The following is a 13,335-nucleotide window of genomic DNA, read 5'->3' as shown; positions in this document are numbered from 1 at the left end:
CTAATTGCTGATATGTAGCTTCGGCATTCTTTAGCTCGAAGGGCATGAATTTATAACAATATACATTAGTTGGGGTCATGAAGCTAGTATGCTCTTCGTCCACAGGATTCATTGCGATTTGGTTATATCCAGAATACGCATCCATGAAGGACATGAGCTCGTGACCTACCGTGGCATCGACCAACTGATCAATCCTTGGCAGTGGATAAAATCCTTGGGACAAGCTTTGTTCAGGTCAAAGAAATAGATGCAGGCCCTCCATTTCCCGTTTGGCTTTGGGACAAGCACGGGATTGGCAACCCAGATCGGGTATTTTTCTTCACGAATAAACCCACACTTAGCAGTCGAGTTACTTCTTACTCCAGTGCTTTAACTTGGACTATTCCTAAACGCCTCTGTTTTTTGGATTTTGCAGGCACGTTCTTGTCCAAGTTTAGAGTGTGCATGATTACACTTGGGCTTATTCTCACCATGTCTTCATGTGACCAGGTGAAGATGTCCAGATTCTCTTGTAAGAAATTGATCAGCTCCTTCTTCCTTTCATCATCAAGATTTTTCCCAATCTTAACAACTCTTCAAGCTTCTTTGGGGTCTATACTTACTTCCTTAAGCTCCTAAATGGCCTGGAGCTCTGACCTGCCCTCGCCCATTCGTGGGTCAATGTCATCACGTGGGTCGATGCCGCTATCCTTTGCTTTTTGAGGTTCTTTCATCCCACAAGTAACTTCCACTTCTTGGGACTCCTCACCTCCATCTCTTATGGCCATAGCTTGCTGCTCGAGTTGTGATTTTCCCTTCATAGAAATGTTATAGCATTCCCCGGCAGCGAGCTGATCGCCTCTGACAATGCATATTCCCATAGCTGAGGGGAACTTGATTGCTAGGTGGCAGATAAAGGTTATTGCTTCAAATTCCATCAACGCAGGACGACCCAAAATCATATTTTATGCAGCTAGACAATCGATTACCATGAATTCAAGCAGCTTCGAGACAGTTCGTGCACTTTCTCCTAATGTTACCACTAATTTGATCGTTTCGATGGCAGTTGACCCTTCACCAGAAAACCCATATAGAATCATTGAGGTCGCCTTTAGATCGGTTACAAACAACCCCATTTTTTCCAAGGTGGACCTAAAAAGTAGATTCACAAAACTCTCGTTATCTACTAGTGTCCTCCGTACTCTCCGGTTGGCGAGCTGAGCAGTTATGACCAAAAGATTGTTATGTGGGAACTGGACGTGGCTAGCATCCTCTTCTGTAAACATGATTGATTGTTTTTCAAATCGTTGTTGTTTTGATAACTACTGTTCCGAGACGAACTCCACTCTGTTATGGGATTTCAGTTCATTAATGTACCTCTTCTAGGCACCTCTACTCGTGCCTGCCAGATGTGGTCCTCCCGAAATGGTGGCTATATCTCCCCCTATTATCGGAGGAAGGTCGTCCTGATTTGCTTGAGCTCCGACTTGATTCATTGGAGCTTCGGGAGCTGACGGAGGGTTTTTTCCAGTGGGCTGACTAGGGACCACTCGATTTCTGGCGTATTGGGCCAAAGGTCCCTCCCTCATGAGAGTCTCGATCTCATCCTTCAGCTGTCTACAGTCATCAGTGTTATGACCGATATTATTGTGAAATCGGCAAAACTTCGAAGGATGTCTCTTCACTCTTTGGTTTTTCAATGGTTCTGGCATCTTCCATGAAAGGCGAGTAGAATTGGCTAGGAAGATGCGCTCTCTAGTATCCGTGAGGTCGGTATAAGTTCCATAAACAAGTTTGAACTAGTCGCCCTCACCGTTTCCGTTCCTCTTATTATTTCCCCCTTGGTTATTATGGATAACGGTTTGAGTCATAGCTGCAAAATCCATTACTGCTCCAACGGGCTGGATAGGGATTTGGCTGGTTCCTACGATAGAAGCTCGAGCCTCTTCCAGGTTAATCCATATTTGAGCTCGTGCTAGGAACTCGTCCACACTGTTAACTCCTTTTCTCTGTAATTCCTGCCATAGGTCGCCTCCAACAAGGATTCTCGTCCTCATTTCCATGAGTTTGGAGCTGTCATCGGCATCTCTAGCTCGTGCAGAGACATTGACAAACCTACTTAGATATGCCTTCAATGTTTTGCCAGGTTGCTATATTACATTGGCTAATGAATTAGCATTAACCCGAGTTGTCTGGGAAGCCCGGAATGCTTTCTTGAAATCGGAAGAAAACTTCTTGCACGAGCTTATAGAGTGCCTCTTGTACTATTTAAACCACTGCCTGGCTGGCCCAATCAGAGTTGAAGGGAATAAAATACACCTTAGATCGAGCTCGACGTTTTGGGCCATCATTATGGTGTTAAACATCCCGAGGTGATCAGAGGGATCCCCATCTTCGTCAAACTTTGACAAGTATGGCATTCTGAAACCCATCGGATATGTGGCCGACGGAATATTTGGAGAGAAAGGCTCGAGCATCCTCTGAGTCATAATCGTCTTTATCTTTTCCAGATAGAAGCTTCTTCATTTGCTCCTCCATCAAAGCTAGCCTCTTGAGGGTTTGGTCTCTGGTCCCTAGGTTTTCTGGGTGCTGTTCAACATCTCCCATCCTATCATACGCATTTTATGGGTTGTTGTCCCTCCAAACTCGAGCTTGGTTTGGTGGGGCATTCCCACTATCACGTACTATGGAAGGACCTCCCTCTTGACGAGTATAACTAACACCTCATCTCGAGCTGAATTTCTTCTCTGCGAATTCAGGCGATCACGCAGGATCAGGCTGTGAATCATATTGAGGGCTTTGTGCCGAACTCATATGATTTCTCAGATCGCCCACGGACCTACCACTTTGACGAATTTTAGTCCAATAACTTCCATTTGCGAAGCTTACAGCTCGAGGTTGACGCCGAGGATCCGGACTCTCAACACCTGTCCGTGGGACATAGGTATGGGCAGACGGAGGAGGGTTTCTCCTACTGTCTCCATAAGCAGGAATATCTTGTGTAGGCCGAGGTGGTGATGGATGTCTAATAGGTGATGGGGGATGCCTTACTTGAGAGGAAATCCTTGTCCCATCAAGGTGAACTAAATTATCCCACCTCTGTTCAGCCCCATATTTCTAGCTCTCTACGCCTGACGATCCGATCGTGACGCATGAGGGTTTGCTGGAACATTATGTCTCTATGAGCCTATCTTAGCCCCTCCTCGTGGGTTGCCATGGGTATTCCTAGGCACTTGTGAAGGAGGCACCGAACTTGGGGTTGCGGTTCTAACTGATCGACTGACATGCTAATGACCCCTATGAGGGCCACTAGGTTGAGCATTTTGGCGATCTCACACTATAGGCACAGAACTTGGGATGGCAATTCTGACTGACCGATTTGGTTTGGATCGGTTATTCCTGTTGGACTTATGAGACCTACTTTGCCTCTTTCCAACATTATCATCGGTTGCAAGAAGGGGTAACCGAGCCAAAACCTCCTCAACTTTCCTGTTTGCCTTAGCAAGATGGCTTCTTAACTGCATATTTTCCAACTCAACTGCCATTAAGTAGTCTGGCATTGGATTTGGTGGCAATGATGCCGAACTCCCAGTATTGCTGTGACCCGCTGGTTGCTTTCCCAGACGTTGCTGGACTTCAGGGCCATGCTCATTTAAAATAGCGGTATGATGGGCCTCCTGCCCACCAGGCTGTTCTATCTCATTGTCGTGCATGGAGCGAGTGAGCACCATGATGAGATTTGACTGGGATTTTGATGAAAGCACTAATTTCCCTTTCAATGAAAGCACCAAACTATTGACGTGGTTTTTTTCCAACGGTGTACAAAGAAATAATAAGGTTGATTAGTGCTTAGTAATAAACCATAACGAAAGATGAAATAAATTCACAAGAACACAAATCTTTTACGTGGTTCAGTGGTTAAAATCCACCTAGTCCACGAGTCTATATTATTGTTGTTTCTCTCTCTATTTTGGCAGAGTTTTAGTATTACAGAATAATGGTCCCCTTACCTGTCCAATATTCCCAGTATTTAAATTTTATGGACAGGTTTGGGTAACCGCGTGAGTCAATCACGAATTTACATACTTATTACATTTAAACACATATACTTCCCATTTATAATGGGATATGATTTGATCATAAAGTAAATGTTCTCCTAATATCTGGGACATTAAATATGACAGCCTGGTCATAAATAACCGTATTATGGGACCCGAGTCCTTAGGGATCCGCAGGTACGCAATATATTTGAGTTACCACGAGCTGGATATCTCTCCGAGCTCGTACTTCAACAGCTGTTTGAACATCATGAGCTCGCGCTTCACAACCTCCGTATTCCTAATCTATATGACCACTGTGCAAACCAAGCTACCTACGTGGATAATAGATGGATACATTGGTTATTTTTCCATATATTTTATTCGTCCGTTGTAGCAGAGCTGAGTGAATGACTCGTGCTCAAATCAGGGTGCAACAGACAATTATGGGTTGCATTTTTCAAAATCGCCAAATAAAAAAAACCGCACAAACTGCCCAAAACCCGCCCAATTCGCCCGCCATGCACCCCTACCTAATATTGAAGCTACATGTGTTTATATTATTGTAAATTACAATATCAACTTCATTACACAACCATAGTAGTAAAAAATAAATATGAGTATTAACTAATTTCAATATTATTTCTTACCTTATTTGTTTCACAACTCATCTAATCAATATAATACTACATATGATTTCTTTTCTTTTTTTTCCCAAATCGTGAATTACATCAAGTCATTTATTTATTTACTAAATATAATATTAATTGTTAATGTGAAAATGTTAACAACACCTTAAGTTATAATTTCCCCACCATAAAAATATAAAAATCCAAAAAATTTTACAAAAAAACCAAAATCTATCTTCTAAAAAATAGTTGTAATATTAAATCCTCGCGCGGTTATATTGCCTAGTTAATTTTAAAGAAACAATTATAACTTAAATAATTAGTTAATGTACTTATTTTAAATAATTTAAAGCCATATAAAAATACTGATAAAAAAATAAAATCATTTAGTTTATTAAACTTGAGAGCAATCCAGCCATTATGATAAATTTGTGGACAAATTCAAGAGAATTTTTATTTTTTTTAATAATTTCCACCAAGGTACTAGGTGAGAGCTAAACTAGTAAAAGACTCATGCATTCTTGGATATGCCTAACCAAAACTTGCGCCCTCAACGAGGTTCTACCAGTGAAATTGTTGCATCATCAATGGAATAAAGTGCTCCTCCCGCTCTGCATATACAACAATCTTTATTCATCTCACCACTTTCGTTAATGGAGAATGCAGGTTTTCTAGGACTAATGATGGCCGCAGCTTCGTTCTTGAGCAAGGATTCAACCTCCAACATGGATGGCCTATCAACTGGATTTTCCTGCACGCAGAGTAGAGCTACGTGCATGCATCTTTTTATTTTACAAGTTGAAGAAGAGTCATCTAGTGTTTGATCAATAATTTGTGCTCCTTGACCTTCTTTCCACAGAGTATATGCCTGAAATAGTATAGATTTGATCCATGTATAGTCACATTTTTATTCCAATCACAACATTGACAAGACATAAAAGTAGAAAGAAATAAACATACATATTCCAAAAGGTTTAAATTTTCATTCAGGCCAAATGCACTAGTATTTTTCTTGCCACTTATGATTTGGAGAAGCAGAACACCGAAGCTATAAACATCGTATTTCATTGAATATATGCCTCTCTTGATGTACTCAGGGGGTACATAGCCACTGGATATTGCATAGAGGTAAGGGGAATGGTTGGTCAGCATTACGAATTAGCACAAACACACAATACATGCTATAAAGTACTCACATTGGGTTACTTACTATGTTCCAACAATCCGACTAGTAATTGCTTCAAATTCATCTTTTCTGAACATTCTGGCCAAACCAAAGTCTGAAATCTTCGGGTTCATTTGATTATCCAACAAAATGTTGCTAGCTTTTACATCCCGGTGTATTATAGGATGATTTGAATATTCTTGGAGATATAGAAGACCTTGTGTAATTCCTTCAATGATGCAGACACGTTTCTTCCAATCTAAAAGATGCTTTTTGGTAGGATCTGCATCAGCCATTAGTTCTATGGTCACTGGTTTGATTAATTAACATGAGTCAAACAAAAGAAATAGCTTTCAAAAAGATTTTAATGATTAGAGAAGACAGAAACTTCAAGAGAAATTGGACAGGTTTAGGCTAGTTTCGTCAAATTCATACCGAAGAGGTAGTGATTCAAGCTATTGTTCGGCATGTGTTCATAGATGAGCATCTTCTCTTCCCTCTCTATGCAATATCCCAGCACTCTAACAAGGTTTACATGTTGAAGGTTAGCAGTCAGCTTAACTTCATTCTCAAACTCTTCAATACCTTTATTTTGGTCTGAGAAGTTATTTGTAGCTGTCTTGACAGTTGAGTAACTAAATACTTGCAGATTAGAGGCATCCCTGTCTCGATGTTCAGGAGCTAATCTGATTTTTAGTTTATAAAATGACCTTGTAATGATATTTAAAATCCCTACAGCCAAACAAGCAAGATGGGAAACAATTTAAATACCTGCTAATAAAGTTCATTTCGACGAAAGTACTAGCAGTCTTTCAACATCAAACACAGCTTGATAAATATTACCTGTTGAATTGAGTGCTCTTCTCTGTAATAAACACAAGATGGCGACCAGCAAAAGAATAATCATAGTTGTTGTGATCAGAACAATGGTCAATAGTCGTTGCTTCTTTCGTTGCCCATCTCCATCTCCCTCTTGAGCTATCAAAGTAGTTGATTCTATAAATTATAATATACCACAAAGTTCTTCAAGTAAAAGTTTTCCACATCTAAACAAAAATAATGCAATAACCCCTTCAAGTCATTAAGTAAATGAGGAATTCCAGTAAAGCTCTTACAACAATAAATGAATTACTACAATTCTCTGCAGGTGGAAATTTCAAGGGAAGAGGTAAATAACCAACCCTGTTTCAAAATCTGTAATAGGTAAAATAACTACAACACCATTCTTACTAGATGGCCTACAAAGGTAAAAATGGACTAGAAGATCAAAGTCGAATTCACCTACCTGCTTTAGAGAGAACCCAATTGTTGTCGTTTCCTATATGGAACACAAAATAGCCCATAAGATTCATCTTCTTTGCATATGAAACTTTAGCCTTGATAGCCTCAACATCATCAAAGTTAATCGAGTTTTGCCTTAGTTTGCAAAAGTTGACCACATAAGTATCATTGTACACAAGACTGTACACCATACCCATTACTTTCTATGTACCACTTTACAAAGTTATAGAACAGAGACCCGTCTAAGGTGATTCCTGGACCTGTTGATCGAGCCCCAATAGGATTGTTGTTTGGGTTCGCAAGGGTCCATGCGTAACCAAGGTAAGGCAATCCCAAGACCAGTTTGCTGGCAGGAAATCCTCTGTTCAACCACTCGTGAATTCCACTATTGGTATTAATAATTTTGTTCAACGGATCATATAAAGCAGCATGAGGGTAAGAGACATTTGACGTAGTTGGCGTATAGTAGTTGTACAACTTAAGATGCACCCAATCCAAGTTCTTCTTCATAGCGTCAATCGGGTAACTCACTGAGTTCAAACTCGGAATGATATGACTCACCATGACCAATAGCAACTTGGACTGGCTCTTGTTTCTTGACTCAGAATCTATGGCAGCTCGCCACTCTTCCAAAAGGGTTCTCAAAATTGTCATCTCCGAGCTCGAACTTGGTTGCACACTATAAAGGTCTAGCCCATCAAACCCATTAAGCCTAGCTGTTCTTATTGAAGATTCGATAAAGGATTTTCTAAAGGAAGAGTTGGTTAGCGTTGAGAGAAAGTTTAAACCTTGTTCTTCACCAACCCAGATGGACAAAATGGTTTTTACAGATGGGTTTTTAAGCTTGACAAGATTGGTGAAGGTAGAAAAATTTTCTGAACTAGAGGAATTAATATGGAGCTGGTATGAGGAAACATTTACAGACACAAAACCAAAGATTAAGTGGGTGAAAAGGGCAGAGTTGATGTCTGAAACAGGGAGCTCTGTTCGAGTAACGTAATAACCGACTTGTAACCATGATTTTGAGATCGAACATTGATTAACAAACAAGAAAAAGAAAAGGAGACTAACGAGTTTGGAATCCATTGGAGAATGATGTAGCAATCTGGAACTATGGCAAGATCTTTTCATATGTTGGAATCATGCATTAGCCATCATTTTCAGCTATATTTGAGATTCCGTGTGAAAACTGAAAAGAGTATCTGGTTTCCGAAAAAGAAGGATAGACTACTTTTCAATATCGTGAAATCAAATTGTATTTCACTGTTCAATCGGATTTCTAATATAGACACGAAGTAGTAAAAAATGTTGATTTCAGGAAAGACTTTGTGAGGCAGAAATCTCTTGCCTGTGACGTATTTGATATAGAATATTGGAGTATGTCCGTCCGCTTGGAGTAAGTTAAGTAATATCAGTAACTAATTAATAACTAATTAATTAATTTATAGATGTAGCTCGTGATTTTTGTGAGTGTATAGCAACTTTTAGTTGGCATTTGATACACACCAGTGAACTAACTTGAAAAAAAAGAAGTTGAGTTACGCATGGTGTAATAAAATATTTCAGCTCCGAATAGTGAGTAAAGACACAATGCGATTTTAAAATATACTTAGAAAAATTGCTACCATCTTAAATAATTGAGCTACGATAAATAAATAAGTTTAAGAATATAGACTCATTAATAAAAATATGAGTAACTTTACTAATTAATAAATAATTTTTAGATAAAATTTCGTAATTTTTATCATAAAAATAATATTTATGGGCAAATTCATTCGTTACCAATTAAATTTTAGATGAAATATCATAATTCTTGTCATAGAAAAAATTAGGGGTGCACACGGGTCGAATTTTCGGGTTTCGGGCTCATCGGGTTCGGGTTTTGCGGGTTTCGGGTTAAGAAAAATGGTACCGAAACCGATCCGAAATTTTCGGGTTTTTTCGGGTTCGGGTTCGGGTTCACTCGGGTTTGGGTTCGGGTGTAATTTCGGGTTTTCTGGGCCATTTGTGATTTTGGGCCGAAAATCACAGATTTGCAAAAATGCCATTTTTTTACACTTTTTTTTCAAAAATACCATTTTTTTTTCAAATATACCATTTTTTTTAGATTTCAGGTTTGATTTTGGGTTGGGCTGAGCCTATTGGGTTTTGGGCCGAAAAGCTAAAATTTGCAAAAATACCATTTTTTACACTTTTTTTCAAAAATACCATTTTTTCGGATTTCGGGTTTGAACCCGAACCCGAGGCTAACAAATTTTCGAACCCGACCCGACTTTTGTCGGGTTCGGGTCGGATTTCACCCGATTTTGACGGGTTTTCCCAAAAAACGGGTTTTCGGGCTGCGGGTCGGGCGGGTTTGCGGGTTTTTCGGGTTTTTCGGGTCAAATGTTCACCCCTAAAAAAAATTATTGATTTCAGTCACAATTTTCTAATGAACACCTAACCAATAATTAATAAAAGGAATCGATTAGTATTTAATGTTTTGACAACGGATTCAATTTGACTTGGTTGTTAACCTTGGTAATTGGTATTCACATTAATACGTTGTTTACTTGCATAGTTGCATGTCAATTTTCAAAGGTAATATTTATTTGTAATATTTATTTCTATATAGCATGACCACACGATCAATTCAAACAGGTATTTCAAAACCTATGGTTTTTTCATTGTAATCTTTGGAGGATTTCTTTTACATAACAATAGTTTAACTAAAATTTTGGATGAAAAAGTAAAAAAGACTAATAGATGCAAAATTGTTGAGAGGATAGAAATTTAAATAAAAAAGAAAATAAATTGAGACTGGAGACCTATATATAAAAGACCAATTAGGCTAAAAAAAATTTGCTGTACATAAGTTTAGCTTATATTGAGAAGCTCCAAATGTTACACTGCTGCAGATTTTTACTATGAGCAGAAGAGGATTATCAAGGGATAAAAAAACATTACAAGAGAATGTAAACCCTCCATTAAAAAAAAAAAAAAAAAAAGAATATAAGCCGATTTTTCTTAAAAAAAAAGAAAAGATAATAAGCCGAAAAAGCCCAAGCCAATATGCACAAACAATTAGACACGTGCCATAATCCAACAAAATGATGAAACCAAAGTTTTTTTTTCTTTTCTTTTCTTTTTTTTCAGCAGAAACCCAAGTTGTTTTCAATGAAAGGAATTGGAGTTGAAAATTGAATGTTCAATACATATCCTGTCGGCTCAAACAGTGATGAAGAATATTACAAGTCAGACTTTGAAGAATTTACTTGGCTTTTCGCTCAAGATATTGATCTTACCATATATTTGAAATTTTTGAACTTTTGAATAAAGAGACATAGTACAGAAAGGATCTTATGCCCAAGTGAGGCCTTTGTAATAAGTGGTTGAAGTCTAAAATGTAACTTTTTAGAGATTTTTTCATACGTATACAATACCAAAGAAGAAAAAAAATTATCTTTTATACGCTAAGAACAGTTTTTTTTTACTTTTACTATGCAATTCTTTTTTTTTTACAATCTCTTCTTTGGCACTCAAATCTCGAAACTAATTGGAGAACGATGGGTTTACTATAACTTACTCATGCAATTAAGCACAAGACAAGACGTCATGTATACTATATATACTAGGTAGAAACAGCGTGACATGTACAACATTTACTTATTAATTTTAAAATTGTAAACATACTTATTATATTATATATAATAAAATGAATTATATTTATATAATATTTATATATATATATATATAAATATTTATATCAATAATCTCTACATATATAATATCTAAACACAACATTGATATAGATATATATTGTTAGAGTTAGTTTAGTGGTTATCTTTTAGTTAGTATTCTGTTAGGATCATTTCTGTTACAATTCTGTTATGTTAATTGTTGTTATTGTAATCATCACAGAGTATAAATAAACGATCCAAAGCTCTATTTTATTGATGAGCTCATTCATTCAATTTCACTCTAATTTCTCATTTTCTCTCTAAACACTCTGTTCTTACATGGTATCATACCCATGGCCGATCCTGATGATCCTCGTCCCAATGCTCCCAATCGCCCACCTCAAGCTCCGATCGATCAATCGGCTGCCGCTCCTCAATTTCAGATCCAAAACAATCTTCTTCCGTTGAATATTCGACTGGATCGCCACAATTACACATGCTGGCGATCATTGATACTTCCCTCTGTTCGTGCGCATGGACTTGATGGCATTCTTCTTGGTACCACTCCAAGACCAGATCCTCTTCTCCCAGGTACCAACACGATCAACCCTGTCTTGTGATGCTTTACTTATGAGTTGGCTCATGAATTCTCTCTCTGAGGCAATGCTTGGACATGTTCTTCATTGTGAATCGGCTGCCGAGATCTGGACTGTCTTCGCCAGCCTCTTCGCCACTCAATCCAAGGCTAGACAGCTTCAACTTCGACTTGCAATCCAAAACACAAAGAAAGGCTCCATGAGCATAGATGAGTACATCTTGAAGATGAAGAATCTTGCTGATTCTTTAGTAGCTGCAGGTCACAAACTCTCAGATCAAGAACTGGCCATGTATATTCTTGGAGGAGTTGGCCATGAGTACGAAGCAGTGGTTGTCTTGCTCACTACAAGAGCTGATGCTTTAACTCTTCAAGAAGTTCAATACATACTTCAGAATCAAAAAATGCACATTGAACAATCCACACCACAAATTCTGAATCAGATTCAAGCCAATTATTCTCAGTTCAACAAACCTTCCTCGGCTTCGAATCAAAACCACTCCACGGGCAGAGGACAATACAATGGTCGTGGAAATTCTCAAGGTCGAGGTTCCCAATCTGGAGGTCGAGGCTTCTACAATGGACGCGGTCGCGGCTCCCGACCCGTTTGTCAAATATGTGACAAGATAGGCCATCTTGCTTACAAATGCTATCATCGTTACGATACAGACAATCAAGGAAACTCATCTTCATCTTAGAATAGTGGCCCTAATCCTCAAGCTCTTCTGTCTGACTCCACAACAAATTCAGAAGATAATAAGCCGGTATGTGGACAGTGGAGCCACCCATCACATTACATCTGATGCTCAAACTCTTAACAACACAACCGACTACAAAGGCAAAGCCAAGATCACAGTTGGTAATGGATCTACTATCCCAATTTCTCATATTGGATCCAATATAATTTCTACTAATAATCCTCAAAAACAGTTAATGTTAAATGATGTGTTACTTGCCCCTGCTATTGCTAAAAATTTATTGAGCATCTCTAAATTCACCACAGATAATAACATCATTTTACTCTTTGACTCTCATGCATGTCTCATTAAGGACAAGATTACGGGCCAAGTACTTCTTCGGGGCTCTCTTAAGCATGGATTGTACCATCTAGATCTCTCACAAGCTAGAGCACCTCAACTCCCCAACCACAACAAAGACTCATATCCCCACCCAACTGCTTTCAATTGTACAAAGAATAAAGATGGTGTCTTTACTGAAGCGTAAATTTGGCATCATTGGCTTGGTCATGCCTCACCACGCATATTAAGAAATGTACTGTCTAGTATTCAGTCTAAAGCTAAATGTACTTTCCTTCCTTTTTGCCAAGCTTGTCAATATGGCAAATTGCATAGTATGCATTTTAGTAGTTATGTACCCAAAACTACTTCAGTGTTTGAATTAGTGCACACAGATGTATGGGGGCCATCCTTTTATCAATCAATGGAAGGTTTCAAGTATTATGTCAGCTTTATTGATGATTTTTCCAAGTTTACATGGATTTATCCTATAAAAGTAAAATCTGAAGTCAACCTTATTTTTATACAGTTTAAAGCATATGTTGAGCTTCAATTCAATACCAAAATTAAAGCAGTACAATCAGATTGGGGAGGTGAATTTTGACCATTAAAATCTATACTTGATCCTCTTGGAATCAATTTTAGACATCCATGTCCACGTACACATCAGCAACAAGGTCGAGCCGAGAGAAAGCATCGTCATGTGGTGGATATGGGACTCTCTTTTCTTGCTCAAGCAAATATGCCACTTTCACATTGGTGGGATGCCTTCATGTCAGCCACATATACAATCAATAGACTCCCCACCCCTGTGTTACAATTCAGAACACCATATGAGGTACTATTTCATCAACAACCTGATTATTCATTCTTGAAAACTTTTGGCTGCTCCTGTTACCCTCTCTTAAGGCTATACAACACCCATAAACTTGCCTTCAGAACAACTCATTGCATCTTTATAGGGTACAACCCCA

The 13,335-nt window shown here is 38.5% G+C and overlaps 1 pseudogene; it reads right to left on the bottom strand.

Annotated features, from left to right (window-relative positions):
• Positions 1-5,014: 5,014 nt before the first annotated feature.
• On the bottom strand, positions 5,015-8,395 carry LOC133782894 (cysteine-rich receptor-like protein kinase 19; annotated as a pseudogene).
• Positions 8,396-13,335: the final 4,940 nt, after the last annotated feature.

Source organism: Humulus lupulus, chromosome 6 (genome assembly GCF_963169125.1).
Source record: "Humulus lupulus chromosome 6, drHumLupu1.1, whole genome shotgun sequence".
In the NCBI taxonomy this organism is placed as follows: Eukaryota; Viridiplantae; Streptophyta; class Magnoliopsida; order Rosales; family Cannabaceae; genus Humulus; species Humulus lupulus.
Note: the sequence above shows the minus strand (reverse complement) of the source record. Positions and strands in the feature narration are given on the sequence as shown.